The sequence below is a fragment of the Maylandia zebra genome, linkage group LG10, assembly GCF_041146795.1.
Source record: "Maylandia zebra isolate NMK-2024a linkage group LG10, Mzebra_GT3a, whole genome shotgun sequence".
Taxonomy (NCBI): Eukaryota; Metazoa; Chordata; class Actinopteri; order Cichliformes; family Cichlidae; genus Maylandia; species Maylandia zebra.
The window spans coordinates 24,871,794-24,893,596 of NC_135176.1; the positions used below are offsets into that span (position 1 = coordinate 24,871,794).

General features: G+C 39.1%; 1 long non-coding RNA gene across 3 annotated transcripts in view; it reads left to right on the forward strand.

Annotated features, from left to right (window-relative positions):
• LOC143420689 (uncharacterized) overlaps nt 1-21,803 on the forward strand; it is a 71,301-nt gene that overhangs the window by 14,956 nt on the left and 34,542 nt on the right. The window contains exon 1 of one of the 3 annotated variants that reach the window (XR_013100412.1): nt 12,061-12,171. The exons of the other annotated variants lie outside the window; for them this stretch is intronic. This is a non-coding gene — a long non-coding RNA (uncharacterized LOC143420689). Of the gene's footprint in view, nt 1-12,060; nt 12,172-21,803 lie in introns of those variants that run through there. 3 annotated transcript variants of the gene reach the window in all.

Below are 21,803 nucleotides of genomic sequence, written 5' to 3' on the forward strand. Positions count from 1 at the left end.
GTCTTAGCTAATTATAGGCCAATCTCCAACCTTCCTTTCATATCAAACATCCTTGAAAGAGTAGTTGTCAAACAGCTAACAGATCATCTGCAGAGGAATGGTTTATTTGAAGAGTTTCAGTCAGGTTTCAGAGCTCATCACAGCACAGAAACAGCTTTAGTGAAGGTTACAAATGATCTTCTTATGGCCTCTGACAGTGGACTCATCTCTGTGCTTGTCCTGCTAGACCTCAGTGCAGCGTTCGATGTTGTCAACCATAATATCCTATTAGCGCAATTAGAGCACGCAGTAGGTATTACAGGTACTGTGCTGCAGTGGTTTGAATCAGGTCAACTCCTTGAGCCTGGTTCTGCTGGTTCTTCTTCCTGTTAAAAGGGAGTTTTTCCTTCCCACTGTTGCCAAAGTGATTGGTCACTTGATTGTTGTTGTTTTTTTCTCCGAATATATTATTGTAGGGTCTACCTTACAATATAAAGCGCCTTGAGGCGACTGTTGTTGTGATTTGGCGCTATATGAATAAAATTGAATTGAATTGAATTGAAATTGAAATCGATATCAATAATAGATCTTAAACTGAGCATTTCTTTAACATTTTCTGTCATGAGTTACTCAAATGGCTTCCACAAGCCTCAGATTTCAATCCAGTAGAGCAGCTTGGGACAAAAATATCATATTTCCCCCCCCCCCCCAGTATCTGTTTGAATATATGGCACAAAGAAATAAAGCAGTTCTGAAGGTATAAAAGTTATCCAACCGATTAACAGCAATGCGTACCTATTTGTAGAGTGCAAAATTTTGTAATGAAACATAAAACTTTAAGGTTTAAGGTTTTCAACCATCAATTTACTGCAAATTCTGCCAAATTTAATGGTGAAAAAAGTCATGTTTTATGCCCCTTGTTGTTCGGTTCTTTTATTTGCAATGAGAAGGTGGCATGTTGGTTTGTGTAATTGGTGCAGGTGGATGACTGAAGCCCAGAGCCAAAGTTCCTGAACTTTGGCTCTGTGCTGTAGTGCTTCACTCAGTCTTCACCCTCCATGATTAGAGAAGCCGAATCCTATGTATTTGTGATCTTCAGTAATACTGGCATTTAGATGAAATGGAGCGTAGCTTAACTGAATTGAACTTAATGTTGAGTGTCTTTCTTAGTGAGGGGGAGAATCCCAATAAAAGACGCATACAATGATCGAGCTTGTTTTGCCAAGTTACTTTTCACAGTGAGCAGAGCGGGTGGCAGTTTTTCAGGTTTTTGGTCACATTACTACACAGGGCTGTTTGCACAATGAAAACCTTTGTGTCTTGTACATGTCTTCTTTCAGCAGTGTGTACACAAAGAGGGACTTCTGAAAAAAATAAACTTATCTCTAGTATCAATTCTATGAAAATCTAAGTTGAAATGTCATTCAGCATCCAGCAGTTAATGGCACTTGGAATGACCTGAGCTGTGTTAGATTAATGGCTGAATGTTGTAATGCGTAATGCTTTCTTTAATAACACTTATACATATGACAAAGTAACAATAACTTCATTAAGATCAACATATCTCTTTCTGGGTTCTTTGTAACCTCCTAGATGAGTTGTCGATGTGCTAATTTTGGTCGCTCCTGTGAAGCTTCACCACTGTTCCAAGCTTTCTCCATTTGTATATAATGGCGCTAGAAATGAACCACACTGCCTTATTAGGCTTTGTAAACTTTTGCAGATTGTCAGTCACTTTGTTTCTCAGGTGTTTGTTTGGATGTGTTGCTTTTTGAGAATTTTTAGCCTCCTTGACCCAAAATGAAATCATTTCTTGATTTAATTTTTTTGAGTGTGTTTAGTAAAGCTGAACTCAGCTTTCCAAAAAAATGTGGTTAATCACAGTCCATTCATTATTTAACAAGGGGGGCAGTTACTTATTTGGAACCTTTCTTCCTTAATCAATGAAATCATCATTTAAAAACTGCTTTTTGTTTTATGTATGTTAAAATTTGTTTGATGATCTGAAACATTACAGTGTGACTAAACAATAGTGAATCAGAAAGGAGGGAAACACTTTTTCAAACCACTGTTAATGCATTAAGGAACCTATAACTAATAAAGTGGCCACTGCATGTATAATTGGACTAATATTGCCTAACAACAAACAGCATTAAGCCTTAAATTTTGCAAGTTTCTTTTATTTTATACTTTTTTTTTCTTCAGTTGTTACAGGCTGTTTTTTAATATGTAAAAAGTGGTTAATGGTAACTGAAGGTTAAATGCGTATTTTGGTGAACTTAACAGTTGTAGCTTGTGTTTGAAAGAGATTTAAGAAATGCTTAATCCCCTGATCTTTAGTGCGGGAAACAGGGTTGGTTTAGACCTGGAATAATTTGGCAATAACAGTGTGGCAATGAGTGGTAAAGAGTTTATAGCCTGGTGATTTGCTCTCTGAGCTTGGAAATAATTTGGATTTTGGTGAGTAGATGGCAGAACTGTGGAACTTTAATAGGAAGTGAGTGCACTGGAGGATCCTGGTGGTTTGTCATTGGATAAAGATAGATGTAGATTGCTCTATACAAGTTAATTATATTATTTGTTCATGTTTAAATGTGTTGGTTTGTAAATTTTTAAAAGCCATATTTATATTGAAACATATGTTATTACACTAGAAGTTATGCTGTTGTTACATCGCTCCACTTGTGGGTGCGATGCGATTTTTGGTTATGTTTTAACATCTAAACTCTTACTTTCTGCCTCACTGTATAAATTCCTTCATTTGATGTGAATGTTGGATGTAAATATTAAGGATTGGTACAACATGGACATAATTCTTAAGATACTGGGAACAAATTTACCTTCACATCGCTCCCCTTCCCTTCTGTAGTCATTGCTTTCATCCTTCTCCCACTCTTCCTTAGTCACGCTCTGCCATATATCTCTATCTCCCACTCCCTATATCTCTCTTCCTATCTACATCCATAGCCCTCTATTCTACCCCTTCCCCCTCTCCATCCATCTATCCTTTCCTCCTGTTTTGTCAAACCAGCTGCTTCTCTTTCTCTCTCCTGGGTTGCTGAGTTGAGTGCTGAGGAGGAAGAAGCTAAATCCAGCTGCACATATTTCACAGGGACAGAGAAAGATGTGGATCTGAAAGAGAGGGAACATGGTGAGACAACACATTAGACATTTGGGGATGGATGAGGTTCATACGCAAGAAACGGGATAAACACAAATTAATTGTGAAGAGCAACAAAGAGAGGCACGATGTGGAAACCCAGAGACAAATTTGGAGTTTGGAGGGGGTCTGGGGAGGCTTTTGAGCTTTGATCTGGGCTACGCATTGTGTGTAGGTGTGTGTCTGTGTGTGAGAGAAACTTATTGCCAGAGGCCAGGGCTGCAGGATTAGGGAGCAGCTCTTGTCTTCTGGCACAAAAAGCAAAAAACAAAAAGTACCCTCCTTCAGTTTTTGTCCACTTCACTCTTATTTAGATACTGCTTAAAGAATCTTATTTATTACAACATCATTTAAATTCAATATTTTGGTATAATTAAAACAATTCAGCTCTTTCATACTCAAGCTATTTTCATGTATAAGTCAGTTTACTCAGTCTGATTGATACTACTCAGGTTGAAAGAAACTTTTGTGCAACATCTCTTATGTCTGTGAGGAAGTTTTGTCATGTCTGAAAAATAAGCCTGTTTAAGTCTGGAATTATCAGGATGCCACTGATTCTTTATATGTAGGTGAAGGAAGCAGTGTTTGATTAAACGTCAGAGTTTCTCAGGCTTTCCTATGATCTAACCTATTAAAACATAATATAAGGCAAGGCAAGGCAAGTTTATTTGTATAGCACAATTCAACAACAAGGTGGTTCAAAGTGCTTTACAGAGACATTAGAAACAAAAACAAATAAAAAGCATGATTTAAAATTGATTAAAACAAGCAAACAAACAAACAAACTAAATATAAAATATAAATATAATTCTTTAATATAACTGTTTATTGTTTGTATGTATTTGGGTTAATAGCATTATATCTTTAAAATTAGTCCAATCTGAGAGATGTAAATACACCGGATGGTCTAGTGCTGCTGTGAAGGCAAAATGTAGTTTTCCTGCAGGTGTGTTTTTCATGAACGACATTTCATGCTCAGTCAGTGGATCTAACCTTTGCTCTGTTTTAATCAGGTAAAGTAGTGCTCCAGTAATCCATTGTTTGCAGCCGTGCTGCTGTGAGATACATGAGAGTGTGTCTGTGTACTCCTGCTAGTCAGACTGAGGTCTTGTAGAGATTGGAGTGGCCTTCAGGTCAAAGGTCAGATAAACACAGCTGGCACTCTCCTCCTGGCTGGCTTAGGAAAGCTGTTTTCTCCTCTTTTTATTTTCTCCACCTCCTCTCTCTTCCCTTATCTCTCCCTCCCTCGTCTGTGTCAGTCTTATTTTGTGTCACGTCTGCCTCCCTCGTGATCTTTCTTTTTCTCTCAGTCTTTTAGTTCAGCAACTTTCTTGCCGTCTTCGTATTTCCTTCTCTAATCCCTTTGCAATTTTCTCACCCACCTCTCTCTTCGCAGCCCTTTAACTCTTTCATTTACCTTTTTGTTACTATTCTTTCCTGCTAGTTCTTCTTCCTTTTCTGTCACTGTGATACTTTTTTTTTTTTTTACAGTTTGCTCTGATTTTCCTCTCTATCCCTCCTATTTCCCTTGTTGCTTGTTGCTACTCCTCTTCACATCTGTTGTCTCTTTTCTCTCTCTGTCTCTTCATCATCTTGGTTCAGACTGGAATGTTCCCCTGATCGCCAGATCCCTCTCATCATCTCTACACTTTTATTAATAAATCATTTTTTTCTTATTTCCGTCTCCTTTGTGGAGCTATCTACACATTGTGGCCAAAACTATTTGGATACCTGATTTTTACACGTGTACATTGACCGGTTTGAATGCAATTACATGAGCATTATTAAACCTGGCCTTTGATGTTGGACTCAAAGTCAGAGCTATCAGTATATCATATGGACATATCCTTTCTTTAGGATCTTAGGAGTCTTTCAGAGTTATTGTAAATATTATCTTGTGGTTTGCAAGTTAAGCTGTTTATTATGCTTGTTTATTATACAATTTCTTTTGTTAACCCCTGTTTATTGTTTTACTTTTACTGTATCTGTATAGTTTTGTGGCTGCAGTATTTGTGGTAACTTATTCATTGTGCCGCACATTGTGCTTCCACCTGTAACGTCGTGCTGTATAAATAAAGTTTTACTTTCTTGTTTGCTTTTGATCTTTATACCTAAGCACATGTGTTGTCCAAGTGTACAAAATTCATTGTTTTTGATAAATGTTTATGAAGAATTATTAAAAGCTGAGTATTTTAAGCATCTCAAACAGCCTGGAGTGATCTTTTTACTTGCTGGCATGGACTGATTTTCATAGATCATCCAGCAGACCTGTATGTGACAATGAAAATATATGATTTAGTTGGATTTGACATTACACAGTCTTTAATCTGCCAGCTCTTTAGTACAAAGTCTTTGTAATGTAATGTGACTTTGCCCTTGCAAGATTGGCACAGGTTACTATCTGGTGATTTCAGAGAGTGGCCGTGAGAGTCATGTTTCCTGCCTCCTCAACCACCTGCTGCTTGCCTAAACCAACCAAAGTTAAGAACTGATTTAAGGTTGCTGTCCAAAACTGATCCTCCTGATAGTGTCTGGATTTAATGAGTGAAAATGACTTTCTTGTCCATGCAGTGGCTGCTGAGATATTTCAGCAGACCAGCATTGCCATCCTTCTGAACATAGCATGGGTAAAAGAAATAAGAAGTATCTACTTCTTTTTCCTGTGTTTCCCGTGTACTGTTTGATAAATACAAAGGGTTTACTGATGTTTAAACACCTGATTATGCGGGCTGTTGTTGGAAAATTTGTATTGGATTAATTTACACTAAATTGTGTCCTATAATAGGTCATTTCCCACGAGTCTTTGTTCTCAAGATCTTAAGGCTGGTTCTGTTATGAACTGAAGAACAAGTGGACACCTTTGACAGGCCGTCAGCATGTTCTTATAGAGACTTCCCCCTTCAGTCAAGAAGATTAGAGTCTGTACACAAGATTTATGCGTCTAAGTGCTTTGGTGTGTATGTGCACGCATATGTGCGTTAGGAAATATTTGCTCTAAATTGTGTGCACATCTGTAAGTTTGTTTCAAGATTCTGTGAGCTACACGCCGGAGAGTCTTTCATCCAGTTATCATTTCTAGTGTCTGCTTCCCTCATACAATTTAGTTGATGAAGATGTCTCCCCAAGAATGTCAAACAGCAGCTTCCTCATTGTCTTTAGTTGCTGAGATTCCATCCATCAATGCCATCTCGTAGGGGAACCGTATCCCAAAAAGCAAAATGTGGGCAAAGAATATCTTTGTGTGAGGCTCACATGTGTGTCATATTATCTCCATACAAATTAGGAAAAAAAAGAAAAAAAGAAAGCTTCAGGAAGAAAGCCACCAACTTTCCCCTAAATAGAAACAGTTTCATGTGCTTTGTTATTGCTGATGTTCAGCAAATTCTGCTAAAATGCCTGCCTTGTGCCTTTGAACAACAACATTATTTTTGCTTTCTTCACAACTGCTGGATTATAGCCAGACTTTAGAAAAGTGTTTGTTCTTTTAAAAGCTTTTAAAAGCTATCTGTCCATTCATCCATATACTACTGCTGCTTGGCAGACTCAGAGCCACCCAGACCTCGATGTGAGGCTTTGACATAGTAGTTGTCCCCTAACTACTGCCTACAGCACACTGAGGGGACACCAAGGTAACTGAGCCTTTTCATGGTGTCCTGGATCTATGTAATTTCTTTTTGGTTGGTCTTGACCAAAACACATCATGACCAGATCTGATTTCCTCCTACCTGGAAAACAAGAGCCAATCATAATGTAGGACAATCTCAAAATGTGAGATCATTCCCACAAAAGTCCCACAAAAACTCCTGCCCACCTTACCACCACCCGATGGGTTGAACATGTTTCTCTCTTTTTGCAGTGCACTGGCACCATGGCATGTGGTACAACAGCTCTGTGGGCTGCTCTTGCTTGTGCTGTTGCTGGTCCGACAGTTGGTTACGGGGAAGAGCGACGTTATAACGTTAATGTATGTTACAATGACGTTATAATATGCAAACAGCTGAAATGAAACGAGTGTTAAAAACAAAGAAAGAATTTTTTCATGCTTCTTCTGTTCCTACTGAACTCAGTTGCTCCTTTCCCTGTTCTGCCCACTTGTCAACCAGTCAGCTATTTGACTGGTTGACATGTAGGTGAGCTGCTAACTATTGGGTTTTTGTAGGACTGCACGGGGGCATGTTTGCATAAGTTGAAAACCACTCTTTGCCTCCACGAACGGGTTTGTATAGGCAAATACCTACACAAACATGCACAACCACAGTACCATAAAGCAAGCATTAGTTGTCAGACAGCAAATTGTACATTATCAAATCTATGAGAATACTTAGCTGGACACTTGAATTGTTTTAGCTGAGACATGAATTCCTGTATCAACTTCGAGAATCATAGCAGGAATATTATAAGTGTACAGTTCTTACTTCTGTGTGTAAAGTACTTTTGAATGGAGCTTGACTGCCCGGCTGGTCAGCAGACAGCAGCACACAGTTGTGGGTTTATTGATGTGAAATAGACAATTGATAAAATATCAGCACAGAACAATAGAAGACAAAAAACTTAAGTGAAAGCTGTGTGCTTAAGTGAATAAATATTCAAGCGGGATTACATAAAGGTTAACAAAAGGTTACACCTTTCTGCTGGAAGATGTCAACTGAGAAAATATCCTGTTTGTTAGAGTTGTGGTCTAATTGAGTGAAGCACATACGGATGTGGTAATTGTGTTTAAGGACATTTCTACAGTAGGTGTGCACTTTTTCTTTCTTTGGGCGGTTTCAGCATTTGATGTTATGAATTGCTGCCCTTTTGTCAACTTTTCAAATACTGTTTTTAAGCACACAGGATGCGTCACCGTGATGCAGTTTTTTGTTTTGTCTCAGGAGGCGTGCCTGACCTTTGGAACTTCCAGTGGTTTCAGGGCATTTTCTTAAAGATCTCTAGCATGTAGCAGTCTTTCCTCTGCTCGGTGCTGGTCTGATTGCTTTTCTGTATGCAGATGTCAAGGCTATTCAGAAACACTGTCTGATTAATTCATGCACTCCCCGCCCTTTCCTAGCGCTACAACTAAATTTACACCTCTTCTGATTGTCTCCAACCAGCTCTACCTGCTTAAAATGAAAAGTGGCCTGCTTCAAGGTAGGCTGGGGCATCTGCATTGCATGCAAAGGAACTGGTTGGCTCCTGACAAGAAGCCACAGCTGCCAAATGAGAGACAGCTTCATCATTGTCTTCATGTTTCAGATGGATGGCAGTGCTGACAGACAGGTGGAATAAATTGGCAAGGAGATCAAGGAGAGACAAGCTTACATTTCACCCCCCCTTTTGCTCTTGTTCTTATAGATTGAAGGTGTATTTTTATTCAGATTCAGCAGGCAGATGATAGAGACCGTTGGCCTGGTGGTGCATATGTTTTGTTACAGTGAGTGAATGCAAAGCATTTGCTTGTACCAATTTCCAGAGTATATAGCACAACACACTTTGCATAACTGTAGAGCCTAATAGCTATGTACATGTGGGGCACGATAAGATAAAAGAAATGAACTTGTACAGTTAAATTCAGAGTTATGAATGAATGCACATCAGACTACTAATATTCAGTTTTCTTTCCTTTTCACAATGATCTGTTGTTGTCTTTGTGTGAGGCTGGCGTATAGGAAAACAAAAAAGCGGCAGCTTCTCACCTATAAGTCATACATAGTGTTTCCTACATTTTTAAATGCTGTTACTTTATTTTTCCCTGAAGTAAACAAACCTTGTTCAGTGTGATTCCAACATAGTAACTCATCAGCAATGACCTGATGACTGTGGGAACCATGGGCAATATTTCAGAGTTTCTGATGAAGTCAGCAGATATCTGGGCCAAAACTTCCTGTTATGCTTGCAGGTCATTTTACATGAAAGTGGATACATTTCAAACGCTAGTATTGTGTCACAACAATGATACAATATTAGCGATTCTGAGGATATATTTTAGCAAATGTGTCATCAATGATAATCATTTCCTCAGAAGACTCTGTGAGTGGTATAAATAGCTGTTGAGTCCTTAATAGTCACTGTTACAGGCTGTAGCAGCAGAAAAAACAACAACAAAAAGACCCTGAAGGCAAATGGTGTTCGTGCACGCTAAGTCTTTTGAAAAGCCGCATCTGTATCACATTCAGTTTTCACACATTCGGCACCTCTTATATAATGAATAATATGTTCAGTTTGTGCTGAAGATGTTAGATTATGGTTGTAAAATGGCTCAGCATACATGCATAGAGGTACGGGGTCATAGATGTATGAGGTCTAAGCAGGCTTTTGCACACCCCTGTCCTAGAGACCTTTGGTTTGTAGTGTGTTTGTAAGGTGGGAGAACTCACTGGTGTGTCTTTCCAGATCATTTTGTTTGGCTGTGCTTCCCAAATCTAAGCTTGACTGCTATTTCTAGATTGCTTTGTGTAACTGATGTCTTGTAACTGCATGTCTGTAATGAATGATGAATCATGCTGCAGCCCTACAACTTGACTTGTGTGGGGTAAGATGTCACAGGTTGCCATTTGTGTGAGGAGAACTGGTGATTGGCCAAGTTTGTGTTAGTGTGGCCAAAAATACTCGTGCTTCTTCAGTGTCTTGTGTATAGTTGTACAATGGCAGGAAAGTTTTTTTTCTGCAGAAAATCTTTCCCCAAATGGATTGCAGTAGAAGTCTGGCAGTCTAACCCTGAATCAATGTGCAAACCAGTGAAAAAGAAAGTAAAAAGAAAACCAAAGAGAGCCCTTAAAAACAAACAAAATGCCTACTTTGCATCTCAAATAGTTGATTCTGTTCATCTGTACGTATCGTTTTCAGTGGGAATAACTTTGCCTCCTTTTGATTTAGTTCCTGATACAATGCATCACCTTGACATGCCCACTAAAGGCTGCTGTTTGGTTACATATATACACTCTTATAAGCAGTGATGATTTTCAACAGGCCAGTTTGAATCAGAAGTCACTGTTTGTTCTCAGTGCAAATGTGATGTCCGATGCACTATAGATGCAGAGCGCACTGTCAGAGAGAAACCTTAAAAACAGCAGCCAGAGATGCACAAGCTTGAAGGAGAGGTCAGCCAAATTTAAATTGGGTATGGCTGTTCACTTTGCATGGATGGAATTGCAAATCTTTGTGACTGCACCTTAAAGAGATGAGACTTGTCTCTTTCACATCAAGCAGCTCCATTCACATCAGTATAAGCTTACGGTTTAACACATATTTAAAGCAAAACTTTGTAATGGAGCACCTAAAGTACTTTTTTTGCCATCAGAGCCATTAACAGGGACCGTTCTATCTTATTTAAAGGATGGTGTCTGTTTGCTGGACTTATGGTTTACTTTTCAAACTTTGTGTCAAAGTCGAGCAGTCCTCCTGCGCTTTGGAACCACATGGCAACTTCACATGTTGTTTCAACACCCATTTCCATAAGCCATACCCTAAACTAGATGTTTAGTGGTGTTTTAAGTAAAACCTGAAAGGAGCAGAGGCCAGAGTGGAACCAGATAGATCATTAATATATACAAGAAAGCTGTTTATTTGCATCATACAAAAAAAGAGTTAATTGTGGAAGTGTGCGTGTGAAATCTTTCTGCCCTTTGTGCATGGGCCTGGTTGTAACATTAATATCTATTTGTACACACTTGGCAGGATTTTTGTTGAACCATTTGGTGTAAACAATCAAAAGTAGAAAAGAAAAGACCTTTATTTCCTGTATGTGTTTTAACCTAATGAGCCATCATGTAGTGTGTGACAGATTTGGGTTTGTAATCAATATATAACAAAGGGGGATATCTTAATCATCAACCGTTTTAAGCGACCTCAGCACTGAACCGTGTGAAGAACAAATCATTTGCTTTTTTCACAGCTATAAAAGAAACAAACAAAAAAAGCGAAAGAGATTTTACGGCCCACGTGATTACCTCTGTCAAAAAACGTGACCGCAGTGGCAGTTTACGGCTTTCAGGAGGGCCGGAAGCCAGGTATTCCCCACCATACATATAATTAAAACTGATTATATATCTGTATCACTAGCTTTGCCTTTCTCAGCGAGTCCTTGTTTTCTTTTAGATATTCTGCGCAAGCTGTTGAAAACCATGAGTGTGGGACTTGATCCTCCTTAGGTTGCTTTTCTTTTCCTAAGAGAAAATTGCATGTGATTAAAGAGAAATGTCAACATTTTCCGACAACTTGTAACCCTGCACTGCATAGCTTCTCTAATAAAAACAGAAATTATGAAGAATACTCTTCAGCCGAAGTGACGAAATAATCTGAAAGCAGACAAACAAAATGTTTTTTCCGTTGTGCATTCTCCTTCATGATGAAGAACATTGAACTGTAGAGATTAATTCTACTGTTGAGAACTAAGAGTTACCAAAAAGTAGTGCCATTCTGCATAAAGAGTGCATGAAAATGAAAAGTTTTATTGTGTGTATTTTTATTTTCATGTTTATCGTTTGTGGGGGTTTTGTCCATATGCAGACATTCTACGAGACAAACTTTCTTTGCTTCCCTATTTATTAACAAATTTTGGAGTGTTGTGACTGAATGATTGTGGTAAAAATCCAGGGGGATTCAGGTGTGACAGTGATACTGTTGTTTTGACAGCATGTTAAGGTGAAGTCCCACCTGAACTATTCAAACATGGCAACTGAAGTCATTGCACACAAACCCCATGTGAGCCTTTGATAAGCCGTGATTGGAGAGATGGAAAACAGAGAACAATAAAAACTAAAATCGTAGACGAATGCATGAAAAATGCCAAGAAAGAAAAAGACAAAGATGGTAAGCGTGACTGGAAAAGTCATGAAACAGAAAAGAAAGAGCTGGAAAGACAGAGCGAGGAAGAGACACTGAGAGAGTAAGGACTTACTGTGGACTTACTGTAAGTCCTCAGTGTGTCACTCTGATATCTAAGCCTAATGCCGACACCTAAGTGGCCCTCATTTAGTCTGTTAGGAGCTACCCCGGTCAGCACACGTAAGTGAGGTGGAAGCAGACGCAGAAGAGGACAGGATGTGCAGGTTAAGGTAGGGATTGACTGGATATGGTGCAGCGCAGATGTAATCCTGTCTCTCCGCTGCTTGAGTTTCGATCTCTGTTGACGAGGCTATGTGTTGAGATTTGCTCCCGGGCCTGGAGATACTGCATCTTTGAATTTGTATCACAAAACTGTGCAGCCAATTTGCTACAGGACAGTGACAGAATATGCGGAAGAGAGAGTTTACATCTGTATACCTGCGCAATCCTTCTAACCCCCTCTGGGGAGATAACCGGTCATTTTGGATTCTGCACTGTTCAGCTTGAGGTCCTGGCTGTGTGCTTAAGGCAGCAGCAGAGAACACAGTGCTTCACTGTCTTAGTAGTCTTCACACAGGCTTCACAGACAAAGTGCAGACAAAAGTCTGAGCTTACACCTGTAAATGTGCCTCACTCAGACTACCTGCTGTAATCCTGTGAGCCGCCACAATCCGCCAGTACAAAGAGAATTGATGATAGGGTATTATTGCAGTATAGTAAATACGGCCCACCCTTAGAAGTGCCTGAGATTATATATTAACACTGTTTTCCTAGATGCAACTGTACCAACACTGAGCTGCTCTTTAGTTTGTAATTAGATGATGGATTTCTAGATCAATCGTTGGATGAAACTACGTTGTGATTATGGTTGTTTGTGTAGATTTCAGCTGCTTAACGAATAATAAATGTTTAGCCTAAATTGTTTTGTTCACTCTATCATGCAGCGTCATTAAGATGATGATGTTCTACAAAATCTGCATACTTAAAAGGTTAAGTAATGATGCCAGTATTTCACTGTAATACCTGCCGATCATGTCTCAAAGCTTTTCAAAATATATGTTATGACAGAACTGTTATTAAAGTCACAGATGTCAAGTGTCTTATATAGTCTTACCGTAAACTGTAAGATTCCTGCCATCAGAGATGGTGTGGTGAATTAAAAGATTATTTAAGAAATTGCAAACTTTTCTACAACAAACCATGTCTTGGAATAGAGTAAAATAGATTATTAGAAGTGTGGCTATGTTGACTGACAGGTAGATGTACATTGTTGCTACTGCTGCTATCTGCCTGCTCAGCATCACCTCGGCTAATTAGAGTCACTAACCTCGCCTTTTGCATTGTGGAGCATTTTTTAAAAATCCAGCTATTTGACAAATATCAAGGCTTGTGTGATTGCTATGTGATTATTTGTAGTAACAACCTGCATAAGGGGTCTGTGATCAAGTTGTGGAGGTTGAAATTCTAGAATTTTTGTTTTATGTTACTTAACGCTAACTAGTATGCACTCACTAGGCACTTTGTTAGGTACACATGTTCAACTGCTTGGTAACACAAATATCTAATCAACCAATCACATGGCATTAAGACATGTGCCTACATGCTCCCCAGTATATCTCTGACCTGTTGAAACCTCATGCTTCATCCCGAGCACTTAGGTCTTCAAGTCAGAGGCTACTGGTGGTCCCACGTACTAGGTTTAAAACACGTGGGGATCGAGCTTTTCAGGCACTGGCACCTAGGCTGTGGAACTCTCTGCCGTTGTCTTTACGCTGTCTAGACTCTACTGACTCCTTTAAAAAGCAGCTGAAGACATTTTTATACAAACAGGCTTTTAATTAATTTTAACTTGTATGTCTGATCTTATTGTAAAGCACTTTGTGATTTTTATCTGTGAAATGTGCTATATAAATAAATTTTACTTACTTACTTACTTACATGTCTAAATGCACTGAGTTTCTTTTACTGCTCGTGTCAGCCTGCTGAAGTTCAATCGAGCATCGGAATGTGATATGGCTGTTGGTGCCAAGTGTGCTGGTCTGAGTATTTCAGAAACTTCTGATCTGCGGGGACTTATCATAATCATGTCAATGGTTTACAGTCAGAAAAGGAGAAAGTAGCCAAGTCAGTAAAAATGATCTTTTGATGTCAGAGGTGAGAGGAGAATGGCCAGACTGCTTTGCACTGATAGGAATTAAACAGTAACTCAAAAAAATCACTTTTACAACCAAATGCAGGAGAAGCAGATGGGCTAAGAACAGGAATCTGTGGAAAATCTGTGATCTGATGAGTCTTGATTTCTGCTGCGGTGTTTAGAATATGTCATAAGCAACATGAAAGCCTTGATCCATCCTGAATTGTATCAACGGTTCAGGCATTTATGTATTTCAGATGTACCCGTACAGTCTGTTGTTCTACCTTGCTAACTAAGCAACCTAGCATTAACTGATAGCTTACCCTTCCGCAGTCTGCTTGGTCCAAATGGTCATTTCTCGCTCGAAAAAACTGATGGAAATGACCAAAAAGCATTCTTCTTTAGTTAGTCGAAGTCTTTAAAGCTTCACAAACTAAAGAGTGACGTTGTGATGGTGACTCTTTCTATGTAACAGGATGATGGTTATTCGTCTCACCTTAAGAGTAAATGTTTTTATACATTTAATTGAATCACTTCTGGTGATGATCTAAAGAACTTTTTCTTTTCTTTCTTCTTTTTTCCACCCTGTTCTTAATTTATAAACTCAACATGGTCACTTACTTTACGGACGATAGAAACTAAGTTGTTTGACTGGCTTTTATAATCAGATTGATGTTTCTTAACCTGATTGAACTAACGAGTCTCAGTTAAAATAAGCAGATTTTCAATGAAGTAAAGGCAGCATCAGATAAATCCTCTTGATTCTTGTTTGTCTCATTTGGACTCCAACAACAACAGCCTGGCTCAGGGCAGTAATAACTTCCCAAACTATTTAGCAGAAGTTCAGTGGCTTTGAATAGCAGGTAAATCCGAGTCACAAAAAAACGATGGAGGCTTCAATCAGCGACATTACAGCCTCGAGTTAAATGTTTTGCCTGTTTGTCACAAAGTCACTTCGGTGAGGATGGGCTTTGAAATGCACAGATGCGCAGAGATCCTGCAATGAAACGTCACAATAACTCAGCTAAAGAGGCATGTGATTACAAAGAAAGCTGGCATACACATGTGCGCAAACATACAGACGCTCTTCCCGTTTACCGTTCTCCCTCTTGTTCTGGCACAGTCGGTGTGTCAAAGTGACAGAGGAGCATTTGAATAGCTGTAGCAACAACATTGAAGGCAGGGCGACCGCGTGATGCAAGACTGACACTCTTAACCTGCCTCTATCAACACGCACGAACTGCTTCAATGGCAGAGTGGCAATTCTCTCACGGCTCTAGTCAAAACAAGGTGTTCACACACTTTGCATTGGCCAGAAAGCTTCTCTCTTCTACACACAATGCTTATTTGTTGTATTCACACACATAAAGAGCACAAAAATCAACATGCTGTTCTCATAAACTCAAAAGAGCCCCTGAATCCAGGTGAAAGCCCTCATTTCCTATTGATTTCACCTGTTAAATCCACTTCAAGCATGAAGAAAAAATGAAGTTTACAAAAGGATTTTCAATTCCTAAGAAGATTTGGATTACTATGGACAGGCTGCAACCTAATATTGAAAAGATAGTCTTTATAGTTTGTAAATTCATGGTAGAGTACAACAGTCTTTTTACTAATCTGTTAAGGCCTAGAGATAATTAAATTTAGCTTTCTGAGTCAATCTTGGGAAACTGATATAAAAGATTTTTGGCAGGATGATCCCAAGAAAGCACTTTAGGATCTTCTTACGTGCACAAATTAATGGATGAAGTGTCATGCTGTAAAATCAGAGTTATGCCTCCACTGTCTTTTGTCAAGTAGTAGCTTTCCAGGACCAAAATTTGACAGGAAGTGTACAATGTGCGAAAATACAGTCACAGAATGTGACTGCATTCAGATTATACATATCCACATTAACTACTTACATTCAGAATTGAAACAGAAATTCTGAAATTCATCAAAAAGTTGCTGCAGAGTTTATTTTATTTTATTTTTTTTAGTAACAAGAAGGTTCAGATAGATACACAAGGGAAATTGTTGAAATAGTCTGAGGTTTAATCTTTTCATCGCTCTTTCTAATCGTGCCTCTGGTCATCATTAAAACTCTTGCTTGTGGTTTGCCTCAATCAGCTATGGTGTTTTTTTACCCTGGAGGAGTTATGACTAAATTATTTTTAACCTGTGACGAAAAATAAGCCCTTGAAAAACAATCTGCCTTACAGACAGCCCACATAATTTCCACTCTGAAAGATTGAGAGAGATTTTACACCAACGGTGTTTACATTAGGCAATAAACACGTGTAAATGTAGCATGTTGGTTTATGAATCTGTATCCCTTCATAGAGCTGCACGTGGTGAATTACATGGTTGAAGGATGGTTGAGTATAGAATAAGGGTTGAGAATAAAGGTTGAGAAAGCTTCGTCCAAAGACACCATTAAAATTAGCACGTGTGCGGGAGATGTTGTACATATTAACATTATCATATTTTACAGTGAGCAGAACAAGATCAGTGGACTTTTACACTTTATTGTGGCTATCTTTGATATTCCTTATAGAGGTCAGTCCCCCTTTAGTGCTTGACTATCATTACCTCACAGATAGTGCTTCCTGTAGAGTGACAAGAACGATTTTGGTCTACATGATCTTGAGGTTAAGTAGAGGAGGTGAAGGACAGTGTAATTATCACCGTGCAGATTTTCCCTCGAGTCCTTTGCACTGTCTCTCTCGCTGTCTGCTTTCCTTTCCTTAGCATGACAGAATTCCCCGAAGCGTGACCTGTCAGTTACTGCTGTTAAAAGAATTGGCTCACAAACAAAAACAAAGGAGCATGCACACGTGAGTAGCTGCAGTAACAAGTAAAGATTCAGGAAGTCTAGTTTAGAGCACACCCTGGGAGACTATTACTCTTAATGTCTGGCTTTGAATTGAACAGTCAAAACAAACATAATCATGCACATACAGTGTGCGGGCATTAGTGCACAAATAAATAGATTTACATTATGTGAAGAAGTTTTTGATTCTGCTTTTTTTTTTTTTTTTTTTTTTAGTATGCACGCAGTCAGCTGGACAATTGCAAGAGCATGCATGTGCATGCGTAAACTGTGGCTCATGATTAACACTCCCAAATGACTCATCATGACATTAAATGAAAATGAGAGAGCGATCAAATTATCTTTTATCCGCCGGCTGCTGCCTGACAGAATCGCAACTGTGTTTGAAAGTTACAATTTTTTTTAAAAAGCCTCTAAGGCTGGGCTGAAGTTCAACGGTTTCAGGATGTCTGCCATGCTCCACCCGTGTACTATGTAAATCAGACAAATGAGCAAGATTGCATGATGTAATAAGGGAGAAGACTACAATGTTTGGGTGTGTCAGAGCATGGAAAGTTTAAACCAATGAGGTACCTCGAGAAAGGCATGAAGTCACCTTTGGAGAGCCTGTTTTTGATAGGCATGAGAATTTTGAAAAAACTATTCAGTGCACGTATTATCGAAATCACTCATTCTCAGTACTTTTCACTTCAAGTTTCACAAACATGCCAAATGTTTTTGATTGGTTGCCTTCATCTAAGGAGTCATAGTTTGTGTGCAGATAAAGTTCATTATTTTTTGCATTATCGTCTTGATGCATTTTTGCATTTAGTTCAGCATGTTAGATTAGAGGCAGTTATTGTCATTTGTGATGGCTATCCTTTTCATAACGCTACTGAAGGTTTGCGATATTACTGTCACTTCTTGGATGTTGTGTTTTGGAGTGCAGAGCTGTGTTCAAAGCGCTTTCCTGCTTTCCATTATAACATTAAGGGAGATATATACAGAATAGCTTATATTTGATCATCATTTTATAAGTCATGATTTCCAGAAAGCCTCATCTTGTGTTACTTCTAATATTAAAAGATGAAACCTTAGTCTTTGTGGCTTTTGATCAACACATTCTTCTTGCTCCTGTAGGTTTGTCTACAGGTTTAACCTGATTCTGCCTGTGACATGGACAATTGCCTTGCAAGTATTCGAAGAAGCAGAATTTGCCAGTCAGAGTTTCTAGTAATAACTCCTTTCAAATATCATCCTCCATTTTACGCACGCCATCGTTTGAAGGTGTGAGATGTGTAGCTCTAAACATTTTGACAGTTTATGGAAAGTGTTCATGCTTTCTGCAACTATAAAAAAGCACAGTGAAACTAAGGGCTTGTCATATTTCATCCTCACTGGAGGAACATACCTACCTCTCAGGGTTTTTTCCCAATCTTTTGTCACATTTGAAAAAGAAGCGTACAGCCAGGCAAGTAGTTTTGTGAGGGACAAAGTGGCATTTTTGTCTTATGCTTCCACTGGATGCCAAGTCATGGAATCAGCATTACTGATTGTAATTTCAATTTCACGGTTATCAAGGCAGCGGCTATTGAGATTTCGTCAAAGAGCTTAGACGTGAATCTCCGAGGAAACATCAGGGGATAAACATAAACAGATTGCAGTCATAGTTAAATATAACACATTCAGATATGGGTGTGGAGTTGGTACAGCGCATAGCTACCACGAAATTCCACCCACGCTGTTTTATACAAATGGTTTGTGTAAGTTCCGTGAGCTTTGTTAGATTCAGACGTGCATGGCTGAAGTCAGTCTGTCAAAACTCTTTTGTGAGTCATGCATCTGTCAGTACACTGTAGCACGTTAACAACCAGCGCCAACTTTGTAAAGGTCAGTTCACAACATCCCATGTGGTTCTTACTGTATTTTCAAGGTATTTGTTGTGACTTGCTGGTTTCAAGTAGTCTGAACTCTTGAGTGTTATAATACAATTTTCAGTGAGTGACAGGTTATGTGGTTTTTGTTAGAAATACCTCACCTTACAGTGACATCTAGAGTAACACTGATCCAGTAGTGCTCTATAGATACCAATTATAGGTTGGTGTAAAGGATACTAAAAGATTCCTGCATACATGGAGTGGAGTGTTGGATTTTCCTGAATTCCTAAATTGCTGATGTAGATTTAGATGACCTCCATTAGAATAACTAGGCAAAAAAAAGGTATTATCAACATTGAAATTTTGCAGAAAGCTGAATTGATTGTCAGGTGAATGCCATGTTATTACTGAACCACGCTGAGCTTGTCAAACAGAATTCTAATCAATTCACGTGAGGGTGTCTGTCGGTTGTATTTCAAGTAAAGCTGCCTCGGGCCAAAGAGATATCAAAGACACTGGGCTGTGACAGCTCACACCAAGAAGAATCAACACCTGTGGATTTTCAGATATTAAAACATTTAGAGTCTTTGTAAAGGTGGATCATGTAAAGGCATGACTGCCTGAGGATATGAACGTTTGTTTTTGATCAGTGGAATCTATCTGCATTTTTCGTCTTTTGTCTCTGCAGCTGTTGTTTGTTCTCTTGTGACCTGAATCAGGATGAGAGCTGATTTAGCTGAGCTAATGACACATATCACACTAAAGAATCATCACTTCAGTTCCAACGCATCACTTCACTTTCCAGCATTTTGAACTGCTGCTTAGATCTGAAGCTTCCACTACGCCTGCTAATCAGCACTACATGCAAGTCAGGATCAAACTTGACAACAAGAACAATTCAGATAGTAGTTCTGTTTTTTTTCTCTGCAATCTGTTAAATTCTTTGGCTTGTAAATATTTTATTCACACACACACACACACACACACACACACACACACACACACACACACACACACACACACACACATATATCTATATATGAATTGTTTAAAACTCAGTTTGCAAGTGTGTTTAAATCCTTGCATCAAGCAGGCGAATACTAAACTTTCACTATAAATGTCACTGAAGAATAGCTGCATTATTTTTGTATAAGTTATAATAACTTATAAATTGGCAGTATTGGTAAATCTACCACTTTGCTGGAAAATGCTTTAAATAGAAAAGCAACTTGTAATGGGACTTTAAAGGAGCCAAAGGGCAACTGTAAAAAGTTTTCACTCTGCAGTGTGATCATTTGTCTGCTCCAGAGAGCTTTAACAACTCTTATAACAAATGTCAAAGTCTCCATTTAACAAGTGTTTTTCTCCTCTTGGCATTCGCTCCCACCTGTCTGGTGTCAAACTTGTCCTTTAATTTCCAGAAAACATATATGTCTATATGCATTTTTCACCCTTAAAAAAGTTCCTATCTTTTTTAATTGACTTGTCTAACAGATGGGCTGTCATATCGGTTTCTCTTAACAGCCACATCCACGATTCACCCACTAGAGGATAATGGCCAAGTGGAAAGGTGCCTTTAGGTGCCTCCGAGCCCTTTTTCTCCTGCTACCTTGGCCTGATTAAAACAATTGAAGGGGAACACACAGGATACTTGACCCAAACGGTCTATCGCAGTAAATTGCTTTTGTTAGGTGAGGCTAGTGCTATGCCTGGCCTGCCTATCTGCCCGTGTCTAGAGGGGATTTGAGATGCATATACATGAGCGGTGCAGGTTGGGAGGGGAGTCAGGTGGAGTCCTGGAGTCCAATTTAGGTCTGCTGGGAGAGGTGAGGAGCACAAAGGAGAATGGAGAAAAGGGCATGAGGCGAACCTAATAGAGCTTCCTGCTAACAAGCCCCATCTCTGGGCTTTAAGTCTGATGTCACCACATCTTCTCCTCCTCTTCTAGGAACGCTCACTGTTTGCCTCTGCATAATGTCCCACACTCATTTTGTTATGCTGTAATGCTACTTTCTCGCCTTTCCTCCTCTCACACCAATTTGGAAGGGCAGCAGTGAGTTAAAGACCATTTCTCTTTCTGCCTCATTTGTAGTGGCATAGAATAGCGCATGTTCTAGTGTTTGTTTGCATGTTTGTGTATCTGTGCATGTGTGTGCGTGTTGTCTGTCAGACAGGTGCTTTGTTAAGCTGCTGCCAATCATTGTCTGGGTTGTCTTCACCTCCCACAGGAGCGAGGTTTTTTCTTCCACACACTGTTTGTTTGCAAGTGTAACCAAAAGGCTGCAGGCAGGTTCAGGAGAGGAGATTACATCTCTAGTGGTTTTTTCCCATCTTTTTGATATTTCTCATGCGTCCCACGCTCCAGACAGTCACAGGAGTTCATTAAGGTGGAGTCCTTTTTAGCAGTGCTTGGGGTCTGATAGGAAACAGGTCAAAATGTTTCTCTTAGGCAGCATCCTTTTTTTTAACAAAGTCAAAAATCTTTTTACTTCTTTTTGTTATCTAAGTTCAGGTTATGGAAGTCATACTTCTTGTATGTGAAAACTAATTTCATCCAAGATGAAAGTGGAAAAACTGACTGAGGCATTTCTATATCGATTAAAAATGTGAAACTCAAAAAGCGAAATCAACATGGTCACAGCCTCTTTAGCAAATCCCCTCCTTCCTAAAAACTGATTTCTCTCTAAACTCACTGTATTAAGGCTTAAAAGGAAGCTACTTTGATTCACTGGTATCCAAACACATTAAGCAGGAGCCCGGCGCTTTCTGCTGGGACAAAACTCTTGTAACTCAAGCTAGACCCTTCCACCGTGTTGGTGAAGTTGGTGGCTTTATGATCATTTTAATTGCATTTTCTGACAAATAACACAGCGTACTGTAAGGTACAGACCATCTAAGAAGTTGATGCTCCACTTTTGATGTTCTTTATTCTGTTACGTGATCAATACGCTAAAGTTGAGGTTTCAAAATGCGAGAGTTGAGGCTCAGGTGTGAAATGTATAGTTTTCAGAGTTTTTATCGGTTTTCAGTGTGATTTTGTTATCGTTTTTATCATTTACT